Consider the following 22,348-nt stretch of genomic DNA (forward strand, 5'->3'; position numbering starts at 1 on the left):
TATAGATTCCTTTCAGCACTCCTGAATGTCAGCAGTACCTAAACTCCACACTTGCTCAAAACTCAGTACAAGATCACTCTTTGCTCTGACTCTGTTCATAGAGACTATATTCTACAAAAAATTTCTCCCTCTTGCATAGAAACTAATAATTATAATAAATTCAGCTTTCTTTCAAATGTATTTGAGCGGTGTTCTCTTCCTTTAACAGACGGCATTGAAGAATAAAATACTGTCAGTGGAATTCAAACTGTTCATAAGTATCAATCTTTTTTAATCTTCTCTACTGAATATATTTTATAGGGAAATCATATAGTTAATTTAGATGGTAGCCATCATGTAGAATATCTGGGGTTTTTCTTTTAAAAAACTGACTAGCTGCTAGCTATTAGGTTTGGTGACATATAACTGATAACGATACTGAAGAACCATCTACAAGGAACTATAACAAATGCCAGAATAACACCCAACTAAACCTACTATTATGGAGATCAATCACTAAAGTGTCATTGGTCACTTGTATCCAAAATGATATTCAACATTTGAAAAGGGTTTTCAATTCCTTCCATAAAAGATACATACAGATTCCAAGTGTTACAGTTTAATAAAACAATCCAAAAGGTAATGATAAATTTCATCACAAAAGTCAGTACATGTAGTTTGTATTTGTAATTCTATTGTTAAGATGTTGTTTTGTTGGCATGCACAGGCAATATCGATATAAATAACTTCTAATCTTATGTTACAATACAATACAATTAAGTTATGGCAACCCACTCCAGCGTTCTTGTCTGGAGAATCCCAGGGACGAGGGAGCCTGGTGGGCTGCCATCTATGGGGTTGCACAGAGTCGGACGCGACTGAAGTGACTTAGCAGCAGCAGCAGCAGGGATCTATAATAAATATAGGGAAAATACAAATCACTTAAAGTCTCTGGCATTTTTCTGAAAGTGTAAAATATCATTATGATGCTATATATTAGTTTGTATTTTGTCTCTGTACTTTCGTAAGTATAATTTTCAGAAATAAAGTTTCTTTCAGAATTGTATAAATGTCTCATAAATAAAAACCATATTATTTGCATCTTTCTCTGCTTTATAGTCATTCAACAAGCATTTTACAATATTGAGCATCTACTCTGTACAAGAAAGTGTTCTATACCAAATGAAATGAGCAGCATGTTATTAAAGTGATCTAAATATAAGCCATTTCTTGAACTGCACCAATCAAGACCAAATGTCACCACATTAAGTAGGGACTATATTTTAATAGCAAGTTAAAAAGAAAATTTATTTCAACATCATTTTTTTGCTCTTATTTACTTCTTTAAGGAAGTAGATACTCTCCTTTATGAGTAAAACAGTGATTTGCAGTAAATGATTTTAACTCAAATGACTAAACTGTAAAGGGAATGGGATGTGTCATGTATTATTTCACTCTGAAGTGCTGATATAAAATGATTTGCTAGAGGTCACGTTTTGCAGTTCTAGGGGTTGAAAATAATATGTTCATTGTGATACTGCTTTTTCTGACACTGAACTGAATGGCACCTCTACTGCAAAGAATATGACATCTTTTACTGAAAGTACAAAGTCACTTTTTTATCAACATCCCTTCATTTAAAATTTTAATATTTTGCTCATCATGAACTATTGCACTGATTTTCTTTATTAGTTAATTTATTTATTTTGGGCTGTTCTGGGTCTCCATTGCTGCACAGGCTTTCCTCCAGTTGCACCAAGCGGGGACTACTCTCTAGTTGAGCTGTGCAGGCTTCTCGTTGCTGTGGCTTCTCTGCTGCAGAGCATGGGCTCTAGGGCATGTGGGCTTCATTAGTTGCGGCATGAGGTCTCAGTAGTTGTGGCTCCTGAGCTCTAGAGCACAGCCTCAAAAGTTGTGGCGCACAGGCTTAGTGGCTCTGAGGCATGTGAATCAGAGCACACGCGTGCTCCGTGCGTCTTGTGTGATCAGACTTGTGTCTCCTGCACTGACAGGCAGATTCTTTACCACTGAGCCACCAAGGAAGCCCTGCATTGATTTTGATTTCTAAAATATTTCCTTTAAATATTATTTGCCTTGATTACTGAGTTGATGATCCTCTTAAATTTTGAGCCCAAGACAAGTGCTACACATACTTCATTCTAGTCACATCACGGGCATCACCATCTAAATGTCACTTGATAAAAATTATTATTTTCTGTGGGGTCTGCCCTCGATTGTTTGCAGGGCTCAATTTTGGTTATGATTCTGGCTCTTTAACATCTCTTTTTTTTCTTGAGCATTCTCTAAGTCTGGTTCTTCGTTCTTCATAGCAATTCCATGAGATCCCAATTACCTTTCAAAAAATTCCTATTTTAATCAGCAGTCAGAGATTCTTCCCATAGTTTGAAACTAAGAGGAATACATAAATAAGGAAAAGGAGGAAGAATTCTCAAAAATATACCACGGAAAAGTCATCTACTGCCTGAAAATCTTGTTCTGACATCAAGGGACAAGAATTTTTTTTGTATTTATCAGGAAGTTTTTAAAGTAGGATATTCTTTATAATATTTCCAAATAAAAGTATTCAAGTTTCAGACAAATAACAAGTTCAGGGGTTTACTGACCACAGTACAAACTTCAGCACAGGCCAGTGGGAACTGTTATACATACCATGATGGTATCATGGTATTTATATATTACAAGGTCCTGCTTCTAAGTCAGGGAAACCTAGGTAAGTTCCAATTCCTGCAGCTTACCAGCTGTACTACCTTGAATGAGTTACTTATCTCTCTAACCTCAATTTCCTCATAATATTATTGAGGATTAAATATTAAAAATGTAAATTACTTCACACAATGCCAGGCACAAACTACATGCTCAATTAGTATTTGTGGAAGTGAAAATGATAATGGTAAATTTTCTCCCTGTGGAACAGAATCACTAATTTCAAGATACTGGGCTACTCCACCTAACAAATTTGTATCTGCTTGATAGAAAATATCTCTACAGCCTTTTCTGGGACAAACAAAGCATTTTATTGGTCATTCTGTCTAGAACACCAGCTCAAGGTGCCATCCAAGCCCAGAGAGTTCCATTTACATTGTAGTCCATAGAAACGGTGCTCCCTGGCATTGTACAGTGTACAGCCTACATGCCTATGGATAGCAGCTCTGCTTCAGCTTTTCATTTTCACAAATAACACAAAGGCCATGGACTACCACTCCTTTACTCTTCAATAATCCCTTTATCTTAGAACAATATCAGAATAGCAAATATAGATTCAATGTTTTGTTGCCTGTGTTTTCTTTTTAAAAATAGACATCAAATTTTGTTATTGTTTAGTCACTAAGTCATGTCTGATTCTTTGTGACCCCATGGACTGTAGCCCACCAGGCTCCCCTGTCCGTGGGATTTCCCAGGCAAGAATACTGGAGTGTGTTGCCATTTCCTTGTCCAGGGGATCCTCCTGACCCAGGGATCAAACCCGTGTCTGTTACATCTCCTGCATTGGCAGGCGTATTCTTCACTGAGCTACCTGGGAAACCCAGACATCAAACAAATATTTTCATTTGCAGAATGTTGGTGAAGTAGTTCTCAAAGTGTCGGATTATTTCTCTTCAAATTGAAAAGGACTTGCAATTTTGTCTCTTTATCTAGAATAGATATTAAATTTCTTTAGGTTAGATTTTAGGGGATCAAGCACCTAGATTTTGTTAATCTCATAAATGATATGTCAAGCTTATCACTAACAGAGAAAAACCTTGACCAACATGCTATGCTGAAAATACAAGCTGGAAATTCATCTGGAATTTAAAAACAATGAGAACAAATAATATAGTTGTTTTCCCTGAGAAATTTTTATTTGTTAAAAAAGGAAATAGTGTTCAATTTGAGGAAAATTTGTTTTGAAAATTTGGGGAAAATTTGTATTGAAAATCAGTTTCCTCAGTTCTCATAGGATGTCTAGCTGAATGAAATGTCTTTAAAGGAATATGAAGCTCTGGTGTAACTTGTAATGTGATAACCAAGATATGTAATTATTTAGCAGGCTCCTTTCTATGTCTGTAAGCACAGGAGTGAATATGCACATCGCTCATTTAACAAGTCTGAATATAGCCTAGTCTGAGCAGTCTTTAATATTGCTACAGACTTCTATCAAAACTGAAGTTTGGTGAGTCAGTGATGATAGCTCAGGAAACAGGTGCCCCAGTCTGTAATTGTGCTAAATTTCCAGGGCGACAGAAGGCAGGAGGGGAGCAGGCAGGAAAATACCGAGACAGAAGGCTCTTAAAAAGCACTATCTTTGTTCATATGAGCAAAAATATGAAAAGGAGCAGATAACTTGAGTCAATTTATCCCTAAGGATCTAAACCAGAATCTCCTGAAAGATCTGAGTATCCTGCTTACATCTGTCTTTCAGCCTTGTCTTTTTTACTTCGCAACGCTTTTATCACCACCTAGGGGCAAGCCAAACAAGCAAGACGCTCCTTTTTCACCACTAAGTCATTCCTAAATTATGTGCTATCAGAATCAAAAAGACTTTTATGATTTCAAATGATTGCCTGGGTTTTTTCTCCCAATAAAAGTCAATTTTTTTATTATGTATTTCTTCTTTGTCTCAAATATGATTTTAAAATATAAACTGAATTTTGTAATACATGAATATCATCTTTTAGTTTTATCTTTGTGTCTCTTCTTGTACGTCAACTTGCCAAAAACTTTTGCATTTACTTTGAGCAAATTTCAACTTAAAAGAATAAGCCTAGTTTCATAAACGCTCATACTTAGTCCTTTAAATTAATTACCATGCAAGACTCTTGCAAAGTATGCAATATAGTAACTTTGGATTATATAGCACGTCTAGCCATGCAACATGTCCAAGGGATTCTCCAAGCAAGAATACTGGTATTTGGTATTTAATTAGGAAATTTAATTTGGTAGCTAATTAGGAAATTCCAATTCTGCAGAGTGTTGAGCCAGATGCATAACACACACAAAGTCTGTTCTTCAGATTAATATCTGAAGAACAATCAACAAAGAAACAGTTTCAAAAACTCCAAACTAAGCAAGCCTCTAGTTCTTTTACTGGTTAAGGTGTAAATAGCTTTTCACATAGAGAAGTCACAATTTAAAGATTTTTGATGGAACTGTGCTCAATATAGTTATTAATATTTTATCAACAAATGGCAAAATAAAGCATTGTGAATATACCTATCATATTGCAACCATGCCACTTGTCTTCAATTCTTCCATCTTAATGAATGCATTTGAAAATATACATGACTCTAAAATATTCTATTTTTGTTGATTCCCAACAATTTCTTATTTCTCAACAGTGTTTTAAACTTTCAATGGAACTTTTCAAATCATTAGTTAATCAACAGAGTTCCCTACAAGCACTCCCCAATGAATACGAAACCTGTGCACTCAAAAGAAGAAATAACTCCAAAGTCAAAACCACAAGTAAAAGACACAGACTTAAAATTTAGCATGTCTACATGTGACATGCTGCCTTGTTCATACATGTAGATTTTCAACATGGACATATACCATAAAGAATTTCCAGGTGCCAGCTCCCTATAAGGTGTGTCTTGTACAGCGATAATCCACAGATTTCCCTGACTCAGCTCTTAAAGCCAACATTTTACATTTTGAGGGTATTTCTGAATAGTACTTCCTCAAGCTCAATTGGAAGCACTGAAAAAGCCAGACTGCCAAGGGAATGACCTCTGAGAATAAGACTTTCTTCCATGGGAAAGAAATGTAAGCAACTGAGGATAGGAGGCTTGATCAAAACCAAGCAAGTACGCAAAAGAGGGGGATAATCTGGTTTGTTTTGGTTTTTAGAGGAAACTAGAAAAAGACACGACTTATAGTCTACAAGATGACTGTTGTTAGGTTTAATTATTAGGGCCAGGTTCTGAGCTTCACCGGTGGCTCAGATGGTAAAGTATCTGCCTGCAATGCAGGAGACCTGGCTTCAGTCCCTGTGTCAGGAAGATCCCCTGAAGAAGGAAATGGCAATCCACTCCAGCATTCTTGTCTGAAGAATTCCATGGACAGAGGAGTCTGACAGGTTACAGTCCATGGGGTCCCAAAGAGTCAGACACAACTGAGCTATTGAGCTCATATGTCACCTATGAGAGAGTCACTTCAGAGCTAAATATAAGACCTGAAACCATAAAACGCCTAAAAAGAAACGCAGGCCGTACACTTTTTGACACTGTTTTTAGCAATATTTTTTGAATCTGTCTCCTCAAGTGAGGGCAACAAAAGCAAAAAGAAACAAATGGGAATATTTCAAACTAAAAAGCTTTTGCACAACCAAGAGAACCATAAACATAACAATAAGGCAATTTACTAAATGGGAGAAGGTTTGCAAAGGACATATCCAATTAAGGATTAATATCCAAAATATATAAAGAACTCATACAACTCACTATCAAAAAAACAAACCTATTTAAAAAATGGGCAGTGAACCTGAATAGACATTAATAAAACATATTAATAGACCTAAAGAATATATACAGACACTCAACAGGCACATGAAAAAAGGTGCCCAACATCATTAATTTCTAGGAAAATGTAAATCAAAACCACAATGAGATACCATCTCACACTGGTCAGCTATCATCAAGAAGTAAGTGTTGGCAAGGATATGGAGAAAAGGGAACCCTTGTGCACTTTTGGTGGGAGTGCAAATTGTGGTACAGCCACTATGGAAAACAGCATGAAAGTGCCTCAGAAAATTAAAAATAGAACTACCATACTATCCTGAAATTTCACTTCTGGGTATTTATCCAAAGAAAATGAAAACACTAATTCAAAAAGATATATGTGCCCCAATATGCTGTTGTAGCATTATTTACAGTAGCCAAGATACAGAACCTGCCTGAGTGTCCATTGATAGATGAATGGAAAAGGAAGATGTGGTGTATACATACACACACACATACACACACACAATGGAGTGAAATCTTGCCATTTGCAGCAACATGCATGGATCTAGAGGGTATTATCCTATGAAATAAATCATTCAGAGAAGGACAAATACCATATATTTAACTTGCATGTGGAATCCAAAAATCAAAAACAATGAACAAACAGAACAAAACAGAAATAGATTCATGTATACAGAAAATTAGTAGTTGTCAGAGGCGAGGAGTTGGTGGGGGATGAACAATACAGGTGAAGGGGACTAAGAGGTACAAACTACCAATTATTTAAAAAATGTCACTTGGATATAATGTACAGTACAAGGAATATAGTCAGTAATATTATAACAACTTTGTATAATACTATACAAAAATATTGAGTCATTATGTTTTTTCCAGCAGTCAGTATAGATGTGAGAGATGGACCATAAAGAAGGCTGAGCACCCAAGAATTGATGCTTTCAAACGGTGGTGTTGGAGAAGACTCTTGAGAGTCCCTAAGACTGCAAGGAAAACAAACCAGTCAAGCCTAAAGGAAATCAGTCCTGAATATTCATTGGAAGGACTGATGCTGAAGCTGAAACTCCAATACTTTGGCCACCTGATGCAAAGAGCTGGAAAAGACCCTGACACTGGAAAAGACAGAAGGCAGGAGGAGAAGGGGACAACAGAGGATGAGATGGTTGAATGGCATCACCAACTCAATGGACATGAGTTTGGGCAAGCTCCAGGAGATGATAAAGGACAGAGAAGCCTGGAAGTAGATATTCTCCTTTATGAGTAAAACAGTGATTTGCAGTAAATGATTTTAACTCAAATGACTAAACTATAAAGGGAATGGGATGTGTCATGTATTATTTCACACTGAAGTGCTGATATAAAACGATTTGCTAGAGGTCACGTTTTGCAGTTCTAGGGGTTGAAAATAATATGTTCATTGTGATACTGCTTTTTCTGACACTGAACTGAATGGCACCTCTACTACAAAGAATATGACATCTTTTACTGAAAGTACAAAGTCACTTTTTTATCAACATCCCTTCATTTAAAATTTTAATATTTTGTTTATCATGAATTATTGCACTGATTTTCTTTATTAGTTAATTTATTTATTTTGGGCTGTTCTGGGTCTCCATTGCTGCACAGGCTTTCCTCCAGTTGCACCAAGCGGGGACTACTCTCTAGTTGAGCTGTGCAGGCTTCTCGTTGCTGTGGCTTCTCTGCCGCAGAGCACGGGCTCTAGGGCATGTGGGCTTCATTAGTTGCGGCATGAGGTCTCAGTAGTTGTGGCTCCTGAGCTCTAGAGCACAGCCTCAAAAGTTGTGGCGCACAGGCTTAGTGGCTCTGAGGCATGAGAATCAGAGCACGCGCATGCTCCGTGCGTCTTGTGTGATCAGACTTGTGTCTCCTGCACTGACAGGCAGATTCTTTACCACTGAGCCACCAAGGAAGCCCTGCATTGATTTTGATTTTTTCCATATTTCATTTAAATATTATTGCCTTGATTACTGAGTTGATGATCTTCTTAAATTTTGAGCCCAAGACAAGTGCTACACATACTTCATTCTAGTCACATCACGGGCATCACCATCTAAATGTCACTTGATAAAAATTATTATTTTCTGTGGGGTCTGCCCTCGATTGTTTGCAGGGCTCAATTTTGGTTATGATTCTGGCTCCTTAACATCTCTTTTTTTTTCTTGAGCTGCACTCAATATACCAGCAAATTTGGAAAACTCAGCAGTGGTCACAGGACTGGAAAAGGTCAGTTTTCATTCCAATCCCAAAGAAAAGCAATGCCAAAGAATGTTTAAACTACTGCACAATACAGTAAGTTAATTAAACTTTAATTTACAATAAAAAGAAAGAAAAACTGTGGGAATAGACATTCTTTCCTCATTTTAAAGTGAATGCTGCGAATATTTCCCAGGTAAGAATGATGCTTGTTCTATCCATTCCTGTCTATGTATTGACACTGTTCTTCCCTAAAAGCATTTCTCATGAATGAATATTATTCATTGTATCACATCTTTGAGGTTTATTTGGTCATCTACTAAGATGATTATGTGGATTTTTAAAATCTTTCATCTCATACAAACTCCATGAGATCTTGTCTCTTGTTCACACTTTTACCCCACTACCTAGGATGGTGTCTTCCTCATTGTAGGCACTTTAGAAATATTTCTTGAACAAACACATGTGTTAATAAATAAAAGTATTATTGTGATTGATCACAGTAACAAGAGTTCTGACAGTGACTAATACTTGCATTCCTAGAATAAATCCTATTTAGTGATATACATTCTGAATTTAATTTGGCATTTTTTAATTTAAAATTTTGGTATCTATGGTTGTAAGTTAAATTGTACAGTTTTCTTTCAGGAGCTATGCATATTTAATTTTGACACCAAGGTTATCCTTGTAGAATAAAGTGGAAATGTTTTATCTTTAATTTTTTTCTGGAACAGTTTCTTTAATGCTGGAATTTTCTTTTTCTTAAAGGACTGATAGACCTCACCCATTAAACTGCCCTTGACATTTTCTTCTATCTTTGTTAGTCTACTTATAATTTCTTATCTCTCTCTAAGCCATTCTTAATATGGAGTAATAATACCCACTAATTATGTGAGTTTTTTATATTTATTGATATAACATTGTACAATGAATTCTCTCAAAACTTTAAAATCTCCACATCTCCAGATTATGTTTAAAAATTTTAATCTCTGATATTATATGCTCTCTCCTGTTATTTATTGATAAAATTCACCAAATCTTTTAATAGCTTAGTGATTATTTCAAAGAAAAAATTTTAGGCTTTATTATTTACCCTTTTTATTATGTTTGGCTTGATTTTATATGATAAATGCATTATTTAAAAAAATTTTTTTCTCCTACACTTTGATTTCCTTTTTCCAACATCTTGAGTTGAAAGTCTTACTTATTTATTTTCAAACTTTTAATCAATCTATTTCAAACTCTAGTAAATGCATTCATGTCTATAAAACTTCCCAAGTCAGTTTTGGCTGTATTCTGCAGATTCGATATATAGTTCACTTGCTGCTGTTTATTTCTAGATCATTTATAACCAAAACCAACAGGCAGTTTTGCTTCCCTATTTAGGAATGTTTAGGGCTTCTTAAAACTATCTTTTTCTTTTTCTAATATTATTTGCATTATGAACAAGTATTGTGATGAGCAGCATTTCAGCTTTGGGGGTTTTTGTGTTTTTATCTGTTACTTAATATATCATCAATTTTTGTGATGCTTTATGTATTTTGAAAAGAATGTATATGCTCTCATGTTTTGGATATATAACAAATCAAGCAAGGTGACTGTTATTCAAATATTCTATTTTCTTAGTTTTTATCTACTGATTTTTAGAGACATGTATATTTTCCCTTGTTCTAGCTTTTCCCTTCTCTCATGAAATACGCAAAGAAAGACAAAATAGTTTGCTCACCATTGATTCCCCAGCACCTAGAATAGTGTCTTCAATTTGCAAAACACAATTTAACATTCAGTGCTTTGCTACGTCCGTTGAAAAGCTTCTTTCAACACTTTCAAATTATTTCACTCTTTCCTGTTCTACCTTATATGGGTTATGACTGCACAGGCAAATGGACTGAATAAGATCCAGACAGTATCATCTGTCTGTTAAGTTAATTAAATAATGAGGTCATTAGACTGAGGTGCTTCTAATGTCTTAGCCATCTGTGTAAGCAAACCAAAATGTAGGCCTGCAATGTCTCAAGTTTAAGAAATCAAGATCTAAGGACAACCAATCGTAAACAGTCTAGACTTTCTCAAATAAAGTAATCCCTTAGCCAATCAAATAATTTCCTTGTTTTGCTTCCACAAAAAGTCTTGCCTCCTGCTCCTATTGCTAGGGTTCACCTAACTACTTCTGGTTTGAAAAGTGAAAGTGAAAGTGAAAGTCGCTCAGTCATGTCCTGCTCTTTGTGACCCCATGGACTGTATAGTCCATGGAATTCTCCAGGCCAGAATACTGGAGTGGGTACCCTTTCCCTTCTTCAGGGGATCTTCCCAACCCAAGGATTGAACCCAGTTCTCCTGCATTGCAGGCAGATTCTTTACCAGCTAAGCCACAAGGGAAGCCCTCAATTTGGGGTTTTGTCCAAATAAACTCTTAAAAATTTTAGCACACCATCAGTTGATTTTTCAGCATGTCTTAAGAGGCTTATAAGTTAGAAATATTGTCCTATTCATCTATGTATTCTCCAGAACTCAGAATGTTTCTTGGCACAAAAGTAGGTGCTGAATGAGTGTGGAATAAATCAATAAATATTGATATTTAGCCCACCAGTATATAGATGGGTCATTTTCAAATGTCATAGTGTAAAGCTTGACTTCATTTTCAATTCAGGTATCCTTTATATACCCAGGACTTATGAAAAACTGTTTGATAACCAGAGCAAAAAAGCTAACCTTATCAAATTGAAAATAAATATTCTGTTGTGATCAATGTCATCATGCAGATGGGGCTGCAGAAAGGACAGCTAAGCTTCTTCATTATTTAGAATTATAAAGCTTGAAATTTTTCTGATCCAATAAAGAAAGACTCCCAAACTCTGTTTTCTAGGCCAGATAATGAATCCTGAGAGAAAGATCAGGGGCCATCTAGTCACTTCAGACAATATTAATGGTTGATCCAGATCACCAATAAGCTGACTCAACTTTGGCTGCCAGTATATATTAAATGTGAAAACAGGTTAAATGAATAGATAAGTCTGGTTTTCTCACACTTAGCCTCTTGACCCACCCCCTTCCTTATTCATCTCTTGTGTTCTTATCATGCACTTAAAATTTGGAAGATGCATACAAGTAGAAGGATTATCCGTAGTTTCTACCTTTGCTTCCCAGAAGCAAAAAGCTGCTTTCCTTTTTTCCCTGCTGAACTAGCCCCATGGAATCTAGAACTAGCCTGTCTCAGACCTCGTGATATGCATTATGGGACCTTCCAGACCACATAAAGCCTTTTACAGTCCTATGGATTTATGTGGCTTGTCAATAAGGAGCTTAGACTCTTTGTGCAGTGGTACCTCAGGCATCCTGATTACTCAAAGCTGGAAGGAGAATTAACTTTTAACTTATTACCAAGCTCCCACGCTGTTTCAGGTGGTTTTTCAGAGAAGCAGGTTCTGAGACAGGGTGTGTTGAACAGGATATGTATCAATATTAAGGAAGGACCTTGGAATTAACACAATAGGGAAGGAAACAGCAGTGGAGGGAGATGTTAAGCACTGATGCAGGCCATTTGACATTTCATCTGATCTCACAGGGAGCCCTGGCACCAGAATGACCATCAGAGTTGTTCTGAGTTAAACAAAGATGGCCATGGCCCTATACACATGCATCCATCAGTCAGTAGATGTGGACCACCCTGGGAAGGGACATGACCTCGGGTAAGGCAGCTCTCTGCAACTAAGATGATCTAAGCTGACGACGACTCAAGGCTGCTGGTGGCAGCACTCCCAAGCAACTGGGTGGTCGGTAAGTCTTCCCATGAAGGGGAGATCGGGACAGCATACACAGTGTCGTATGTGAGTGCCCTGGGCTGGAGATTAGGATCTCTCCATTTAGAAGACGGGACTGCTGCTGCTGCTAAGTCGCTTCAATCGTGTCCGACTCTGTGTGACCCCATAGACGGCGGCCCACCAGGCTCCCCCGTCCCTGGGATTCTCCAGGCAAGAACACTGGAGTGGGTTGCCATTTCCTTCTCCAATGCATGAAAGGGAAAAGTGAAAGTGAAGTCGTTCAGTTGTGTCCAACTCTTCGCTACCCCACAGTCTGCAGCCTACCAGGTTCCTCCGTCCATGGGATTTTCCAGGCAAGAGTACTGGAGTGGGGTGCCATACAGCCATACTCACACTTTTTCATCTCAGGACTCCTCTCCACCCTTAGAAACTACTGATACCTCCAAGAATCTTTACATGGATTACATTTACCTTTAAAGAAATTAAAACTGAGAGGGAAAAAGTATTTATTAATCTATCATAACATAACAGATTACATCTATTACCTACTGAAAAATAAATCCTATACTTTCAAAAGCAAAAAACTGTAATCGTAATAACATTGTTACTTAACTCTTCTGTCTAATTTAATGGATGACCTTACTTCTACATTTAATTTGTTTCAATAGATTTTTTAGTTGAAAGATATGAAGAAAATCTGGCCTCAGACAGTTATATAGTTAGAAAAAAGGAAAAGTATTTAAAAAGCCTTTTCAGGTAGTTGAGGATATCCTTCTTCAACCCTACACCAAAACTCAGCAAGTATTATTTTCTTAAAAGCTAGCTGTAACATAGAAACCAACACCATATGAATGACTTTACAACTCTGATTGTTATTCTGTTACATTGAAATACACTAATCTATGTCACTTTTCAATGATTCTTTGGCATGCATCCTATGTCGCTTCAGTTATGTCTTGACTCTTTGTGACCATATAGCCCACCAGGCTCCTCTGTCCACAGGATTCTCTAAGCAAGAATACTGGAGTGGGTTGCCATGCCCTCCTCAATGAATCTTTTACTCTTGTATGTTTTTATAAACTCATGAATCATGCCTCATGCATTCCATTTTACAATATCAAAAAGTTACATTTGTTAATGTTCCACCAATCTTATCAGATAAGCCTTTATTACTAAAAAGGTAAGTTCATCGTGGCATATTTAATTTTTCCAAAATTTTAAGTTTTGCTTGGAAGCTTGAACTTGCTCACTGGAGACAAAAATGCTCAGTCTTTTCTTTGAAGGGACAGATTCATTTTGCTTATTTTTAAGAAATATCTACCAAATAATCAAGTCTGAATAACCATGGTTTACCTGTCATTTATTCAAGTAAAAACTGTGTTTCATGAAAAAAGGTGGTAGTTGAGCTCTCAAGGCATAGCATCACACCAGTTCTTCTTGAGATATGCATAGTATGTTGGTTTGCAGCAGCAGTGGGCTTATAGGTACTTCCCATGAAGTAACAATAGAACACTAAAGAGACATACTTGGGTTGAGATTTAATAATATTAGGAATTGGTACTGCTTCATCAAATACGCCCTGTGAGTGAGTGACAGTAAAGAACACAAAGACTCTGTTATAACTGGTGCCCTGCCTTTAGCTCTGCAAAAACACTTACCCTTCATTGCTTTTGCATCATCAGTGCAAATGGCAGCCCGATGAGAGAGGCAAGCATTGTCTTAGTATTATTATGTCACTAATAGTGACTATGTGGATTCCTGAGAGGATCTAGGTGAACTCCCAACCATTCACAGACCATCCACTGACCAGGACTGAGAGACAGTATCCAAAACCTGGAAACAAGAAGGCTCAAAAAAATCACTATGGTTAACTGGACATGTAAATCCAGTGAACTTCTCTTGTCTTGATTCTGGATTTTTTTCCCTACCCTACCCCTAAAAAATGTGTGAAAACTATGTGAATAAATCCAGGATAATACATTTTTCCCTCTCTCAAAGGTAGGATGCCTTTGGGAGTTTTTCCCTAGAAAATGCTAAGATGGCTTTGAGATCCTCTTCTAGAGAATACAAGATGATGTTAAGTGAAGTGTGGTCTCAGCAGAAAATCATGAAAAACACTGTCATTTGTGCTACAGAAATTCCAAGAACCTAAAACCCAATGTAGCTGAAATTTTTCAGGGCAAGGGAGAGAAGGTAGGGAATTTACCAGCGTTTGGTCTTTAGCAAAGCAAAGCAGTGCTACACATTTGCTCTCTAAATCTAAATGACACAGTTTGAGTTCTAACTTAACTCAAAACACTTCTCCATTATTATGTATTAAAAGAAATTTGTAGCTGCTATAATGAAAAAGAAAGCAATCGGAAATAAATGTGTTTAGTAAAGGAGATTGAGTGTGCCATACATATCTCTAGATGTTCTAATCAAACTATCTCACCAGCTTAATCTGGTTACCTAGTAGTAAGGCAAATATACAATTAAGATTTAGGGTTGGTGTATATTTAGGGTTCGGTTGTGATCTTGGATGTGTATAACAAGATAGTTCTTGTAGGAGAGCAAGGTCCTTGGCGATCTTTGCAAGGTTACTCAATTAAGTGATAATTTATTGTTTATGTTTTTTAACGGAACTCTTCCTTTACTGTCATTACTAGTTTACCAAAGAGAACACTTTAATGTTCTCTATGTTTTTCTTCAGAATAGAATCTGTGCTGAACTATCAAAGTTTGCTTTTCTATCAATGGAAAAGCTTGTGACTTACGGAAAGCCAGCTCCATCTAGCTGTCCATTCTGTATCACTCCTCCATCCACATTTCATAAATATAAAATACAGTATACAAGTTATCATTAAAATAGTATTTTCTTCTAAAATAGACCCTTAAATACTTTTAAATATGTAGATATGTATCCATTTATGTCTATCGTATTTCTCTTCTTTTTTGTCTTTGTAGTGCTGGTTATTCTAAGGAAATACTCTTATGATCAACATATATTAAAATATACACACACACAAATATATCCACTTTGCTTCCTTTATTAAATTTGAAATCTATTTCTAACTCTTCATGAAGGTTAAAAGGTAACTAGATTAAATGTTCATATGATATTACATGTGAGGCTGTATATTGTGTGCATAGGGGGTCTTTATAAAAAATATGCTAAAATGGTTCTCCTGAGACTTCTAAAGGAATGTTCTCCAGTCTCTCACACTGAAATCAATCTAAAAATATTTAGCATTGTGTAAATTTTATAATAGCCTCATGCATCTTTATTAGGTCATGCCAATGTTAAAGAGATTTACCTAAAAAATTCAGTTCTTCTAGCATGTATCTTCGATACTATTATTATTAAATTATTCTTAAATTGGAAAATTAACAAACTCTATAGTTAATCTATGTTTTTGGGTTAGGTTAGGAATTTTCATTGTTACAGTAATTTTTTGTCACTTAAAAGATGTACTAACATCGTTAAGAATTCTCTTAAAAACATTATTTCACCTCAAAGAGCACTACATACATTTCAAAATATGTTGCTTTAACACATTTTCAGTGTCATTTTCATCAATATTTTATTTCACTAGCACCCAGCCTTACCTCTAGTCACAAACAATAAACAGGCAGGCAGTTTAACACAGTTTGAATTCAGCAACCACCTTACACTTCAATCTTCATTCAAATCTCAAAATGAATTCTAAGGGACAAAAAAAAAATTATTCACAATTGGAACATATGACTTTATAAACTGCTCAAAGTTTGAAAAACTCTGAACACACTCATCATATTGGATTTCTTAAAACAACCAAATTCTATTTGACTTAGAACCTACATTTGTACAGATAGCATTGCTACCCAAGAAGAGTAAAAATAAGGATGTCATAAGTGGAAATTCACTGAAACTGCCCTTCTGTTGAGACTGAATGCTGCCCTTCAACTCGTTTATTCATCAGCACAGCACAGTTTGCAAGTCTGCTACAAACAGAGAACTCTGCAGTGTGCTATACCCTTAGATTTTATAAAGAAAATATAACTTGAATTCCCACCTGCAAGCACTGTACTGCCAATGTGATGACAAGCTTCGTATTTCTACCACTGGTTCTCTTTAGAATGAAGACATAGGCCTTTGTTAAAAGACACTGGTGGCCACCAATATCCTAGCATGATTTTATTTTTCAGAAGAACCAACAGAAACAGATGCACTGAGGAAGATGAGTCAGGACTCATAACTCTATCAGAAGCATGACAACCAGTCAGAATGGCCATCAGCAAAAAGTCTACAAATAATAAACGCTGGAGAGGGTGTGGAGAAAAAGGAACCCTCATAACCTGTTGCTGGCAATGTGAACAGGTGGAGAACAATACAGAGGTTCCTTAAGAAATTAAAAATAGAGTTACCATATGCGTCAGCAGTCCCACTCCTGGGCACATGTCCCCAAAATAAGAAGGCTTTACTTCAAAAATTCAATACATACACCCTAGTGTTCATAGCAGCACCATTACAATAGCCAAGATGTGAACAACCTAGGTGTCCATCAACATGAATAAAGAAGATGTGCTACATGTATATGACGGAATTTACTCAGCCATAAAAATAAAATAACGCCATTTGCAGCAACACAGATGGACCTAGAGATTATCATACTAAATGAAATAATTCAGACAGAGAAAGACAAATATCATATGATTTCACTTATATGTGGAATTTAAAAAATAATACAAATGAACTTATTTATAAGACAGAATCAGATTTACACATAGAATACAAACTCATAGTTATCAAGAAGAAATGGGGGGAGGGATAAATCAGGAATATGGGGTTGACAGATGCACACTACCATGTATAAAACACATAAACAAGCAGCATTTACTGTATGGCACTGAGAACTATATTCAGTACCCTGTGATGACCTTAATGGAGAGGAATCTCAAATGAAAATATGTATATATATGAACAAATCACTATTCTATACACCTGCAATTAACATAATATTATAGGTCAGCTATGCTTCAATCAACTTAAAAAAAAGAAGCATGACAGAGCACCAGCAAAATCCAAACTAACGGTGAACCACTTGATGAGTGGTATGGAAGGAGTGGTGTCTAGCGTCAAGCATGTGTGTTGACTCTGATCATCACCATCACTGCCTGAACCGCAATGAGCGATGCGTTTCCTTTTGCTGCATTTCTGTTCCTTCACAGGCAAAAAGAAAATAATAAAATATTTCTCAAAGGCCTCATGTGAGAATTAATGAGCCAATACATGTAGAACAACACAGCACAAACAAAACACTCCGAATTCTGGAGCCGCCTTCCCCTCCTTTCTTTGGGTGGACACAAGTGTCAAGCATAGAGCTACCAGGAAACACTAGGTGTTATGGAGGTGAGAACTAAATTTGAGCGATTAAATTCTATCATCTTGAGGTCCTGAAAACCAACTTCAGACTTGCCTATCTAAATCTAAGATAGGACACAACCTATATTAGATTTAAAAAAAGAAGAAGAATTTTGATAAAGCATACAAAAAGAGGACTTTATAGGTCATTCTGAGTAAGTGCTCTAAACATATTTCCCCAGGCATTCCAGAAATCTATTTGAGCTTCTAAAATGTGCTCTTACCACATCAAATCTGTCCTCAGTCGGCAGAACACTTTAGAACTCAACGGGTGCTTCTCCGTTCTTCCATCTTTTCTCTTTTCACGTATCTTCATCACCTTCTATATGCATCTTTAAATGCTTCCTACTGCTTCTCGCTTCCCGCTTCCGTAGTGCATAGTGTGTCCTCCCATGAAGCCACGTGCCTAAGAATGTCACCATCTGAGGGCACCGCCAGAAACTGCGTGCTGGAGGTCATATTCACACAAAGCATCTACGACCACAGGTTTGATCGCTAGTTTCCCGCGGAGTTACTCGACGGGGAGGCTCCTACTCAACACACTAACTTCTTCAAGCAGCGTGTTCAGAAAGCAGTAAAGCGGAAGGGGGTTCCCATTGATGGACTGAAGTTCAAGTGCCGTGGTCAGCAGAAACCTGAAAGCTCTTCTTGACGTTGACAGTCACCTTGAAAATGGACATCAGGAAGTTTGACACTCTGGAGTATCTCAGTTACAGCTGTGAAGATAGCAATTTGATGAGTTTAGGGGGAGACAGTTTCCTCCCTCTTGATGTTTTTCTCTCAGTTGTAAAAGATGATCAACTCTGCTTTGAGACAGTTTCTGGTTTTGGCTTCTCACAGAAACTCAGTGTGCTAAATAATGGGATTATTGGGAATTATGGTCCGGGATCAATTTCAAATATACCTTGTATATAAATACTTATAAGCTTGTCGGGCTGATCAAGGTTGCCTGACCACTTGAGTTGTGCTGCGAAGGATATTACAACACTCTTATTGTTCATGGAAATCTATGGTTAAGACCTCTCTTTTCTCTCAGGGAGCTAAAGCTCTGGAAAGAGTTCCCAGCACAACAATTTCAGTCAATGCTTGGGAATACAGTTTTATTTTTATATAGAGTAACTGTTAAGGTTGCCAGTGGAATGGGTTAGCCAAGAGGAAGACAGCTTTTAACAGTTCCCTGTCTTAACAAGCAGTGTCAGATCTCAGATTAAGATGTAAACACTTCAAGAATATCATTTCAGAACTCATAATGTAGTTCAGGAATTAAGATCTTTGGAATGGAGGAAGATACTAAATTGCAAAAATTTGCCGTTGCCAACTTGCAACCCAAGTCAATGAATTAAGTAAACTTATATATCACAGAAATGCCAAAAACTTCAGTGATTAAATGGGGGAGAAAAGATTATGCCTCGTTTACCCTTCCTGTAATGCCTGTATTCATGAAGATGAAATAAACTATAAAATTTAAATAAAAAATAAATGGTTCCTAGTATCATAGAAGTTTATAGAAAACAAAAACACTCTCCTTAAGTTTCAGGATGCTCAGGAAGAGATTAAAAAACCAATTAGACATGCTAAGTGAAAATGTTTTCAAAGGAAAGTTTCATCATTGTACAAATCAACTAAATTCAAAATCTCCATGAAACACAATAGATTAGAAACTATCTCCACCTCTTCTCATACCACTCTGTGCTTATGAGAATACTAACATGGAGCCTCTCACAGAGTAGAAACTATTTATAGAATAAACATGGGAAAATTAGCCAAGTCTCTGGGTTCTAAGGCCTTTGGTGTTCATCCAGTCCAAGAACTTAAAGAAGTGCAAGCAATCTCTATGAAGACATATATCATAGGGTGTTAATACATAATGTTTTCTTCCATTCCTGAATTTGGCAAATACCTTGAGCACTGTAATGGCTGATGCTCCTTCAAAATAGCAATGTCATTTTTTTTGTCCATAATTAAATCACTTTATACCTTCAGTTACTCTACCATAAGCTTTCATTAATTAATATATAAGCTCTCATTAGTCTTCTCTATAGTGTCCTTAGGTTTACAATGATTTCCAAGTTTAGGAAACTCTGAAGAGGCTATTTGTGAATTATGTTTAATTGCTATTGTAGAAGAACCTATAACCTAGTGGTTCCAGAAGTCACCCTGCCAATCCCAAAAGATGTGAAACACAGGGAAGATGACCTGAACTATAAAATGATCAACAAAGCCCAGAGTTTTTAATCCTCCTTTTTGAATTTTGGCAAATGTGGTGAGTTTACTCTGATACTTTTTGTTTAACAAAATCCTCATGCCATGTTCGCGACATGTCAGGCACTTCTCTGTGTGCTTTGCCAATACATCCTATCTATGCCAAAACCACTTTTTTACATGATGTTGGAACTACCTTTTATTTGAAAGACAGTTACAACAGAAAAGCTCTCTTCAGCCACTTTGCCACGTCAAGAACAAAACGGGAAGCAAATTAACATTGATGGCGCTGGTTCTCATTGATATTAGAATCCCCTCTCTTGCTACTTTTACATATTCATAGCATTGTGACAATTGATGATTTCTAAATGCATTGATTCTTTAGAATCAATCCAGGTTATGAAACCTGACTCTCAGCATACCTAGCTGTCACCAAGTTGACTTTACCCATGGGAACAAAGTGTTGTTTCCTATGTTTCTATCCTACACTGATCTTGTTACACAGTGAGAAACTCCAAGCATTCACAGACTCGAATAGTTCTCACCTCTTAGAGAGATTTCCTTGGAGAGCCATTTGCTTCATTTTTAAGTCCCTGCAGCTCCCATAAGCCTCACAGAGGCAATGCTATAGAGAGGGAGCTCCCTAAAACACATATAAAGGCTAATTCAAATAGCTCATAGTAATTCACCACACTGCAGTGGGGAGACCGGGTAAACAGGCCAAGGCTTCCACATTCATTATGCTGAGATGCAAGCCCATCAACACTGCACCTGATGGAATCTACCTACTCTGAATATCAAAGAGGCCGGAAGGGGCCAAAGCAGAGGATGGCAATAGCATTAAGGACTCAGAGCACCTGGCTTCTACTCTCTTCTGCATTCTGCTTCAAGAAGTGGGGTCCATCTGTAAGCAAAAACAAAGCAATATCAAAAAATTGCAAACTGGAAGAACAAAGATGAGAATAATCAAACAGAGATGGAGGCTAGTCACACTGAATATCTCTGCTGAAAATATGAGACAGCCTCAATGCCCCAAAACAAAGGACAAAACGGAAGTTGAAGATGAAAAAAACTGAAAGGCAACCCTATCCATTGTTGTTGTTCAGTCACTAAGTCGTGTCAGACTCTTTGCGACCCCATGGACTGCAGCATGCCAGGCTTCCCTGTCTTTCACCATCTCCCAGAGTTTGCTCAAACTCACGTCCATTGAGTCAGTGATGCTCTCCATACAGAGCAACTTTTTGGCAGCAGGGTGGGGAAGCTTTTCTCTTGCTTATTTCTTAGGTTTCCTTACTGCACACCTAGGATATTAGCATCTTTCTAGCTTTTTCCTGCCCTCTTCCTCATTCCAGCCTGGAGGAGGAAGAGTGTCGTTGTGCTTGGTGAATGAGGAGAAGAGTGTGGAGACTAATCCTTGTGGAATAGCCCGCGCCAGTCTAGTGCTGCCCAGATCGCGTGTGGACAGCAAGTCTGCCTAGTTCTGGTTTCAAGACCAAAATTCACTAGAGTAACAAGCCCGAAGCTCTGAACTCTACCAGTGGCAGAGGGAGTTTTTTGCTTATCCCATGTTTACTCTCTTTTTTATGTCTCGGTTTGCTGGGAACCCAGGTGAGGAAAAGAGCTGCTACTTATTGGATGCCACCATGGAGATCACTTACACCTCTGATGTTCAAATAAAATGTAACTCAGAAGCCATTCTTGCACACACAGGGCTACTTCTAGAGAGAATAATATCTATAGTTTGTTCAAGGTCCCCATCCTTGTGTTTCCCTACTCCTTTTTCACCAGTGAATCCTCAGCATGTCTTTCCCAAGCTCCTCCTACCCTCTTGCCTCTCTCTTCCTGTTCTTCTCAAACCTGCTTCATTTGCCACATTCATACCTACATGTAAATGATAACAATTTACGGTATATTCCCTGGCTAGTCAGAATCCATCCCTTTATATCCTTTGGGATTCTTTAACATAACAGACCCAGCAGACCCCCCAAATAAATCTGATATCCTTATAGAATATGCAGTGACAACAGGACAGCTGGAAATAACAAATGCACTTGAGAAATGTTAATGATTTTATCCAATATTATCTTCCTGGTGGGAAAAAATCTGGGGACTATTTACGTCCAGAAGTATTTTTACCATATAAAGCAAATAATTGGAAAGGAGAGACACTACCAATTTCTAGCCAATTTGTAGTCATTCTGTAGGACTGATTTTAAATGTTACCCTATTGTTAAGATCTGATCCAGTTTCCACATGTATGGCAAGTTCCTTCCTCATCCATGCCCCTCACAATAGCCACTACACTCTTTTCTCCCTATTGTCTACACTGTCTTGGATTGTCTGCATATTTGTCTT

At 37.1% G+C, this 22,348-nt stretch overlaps 1 long non-coding RNA gene across 1 annotated transcript; it reads right to left on the reverse strand.

The window, feature by feature from the left end:
• Positions 1–711: 711 nt before the first annotated feature.
• Positions 712–18,199, reverse strand: LOC129624149 (uncharacterized). The gene is made up of 3 exons (XR_008700781.1): positions 18,016–18,199; positions 15,997–16,093; positions 712–890 (listed from the first exon to the last, which is right to left on the reverse strand). It is a non-coding gene; the product is annotated as an uncharacterized LOC129624149 (long non-coding RNA).
• Positions 18,200–22,348: the final 4,149 nt, after the last annotated feature.

Source organism: Bubalus kerabau, chromosome 12 (assembly GCF_029407905.1).
Source record: "Bubalus kerabau isolate K-KA32 ecotype Philippines breed swamp buffalo chromosome 12, PCC_UOA_SB_1v2, whole genome shotgun sequence".
In the NCBI taxonomy this organism is placed as follows: Eukaryota; Metazoa; Chordata; class Mammalia; order Artiodactyla; family Bovidae; genus Bubalus; species Bubalus kerabau.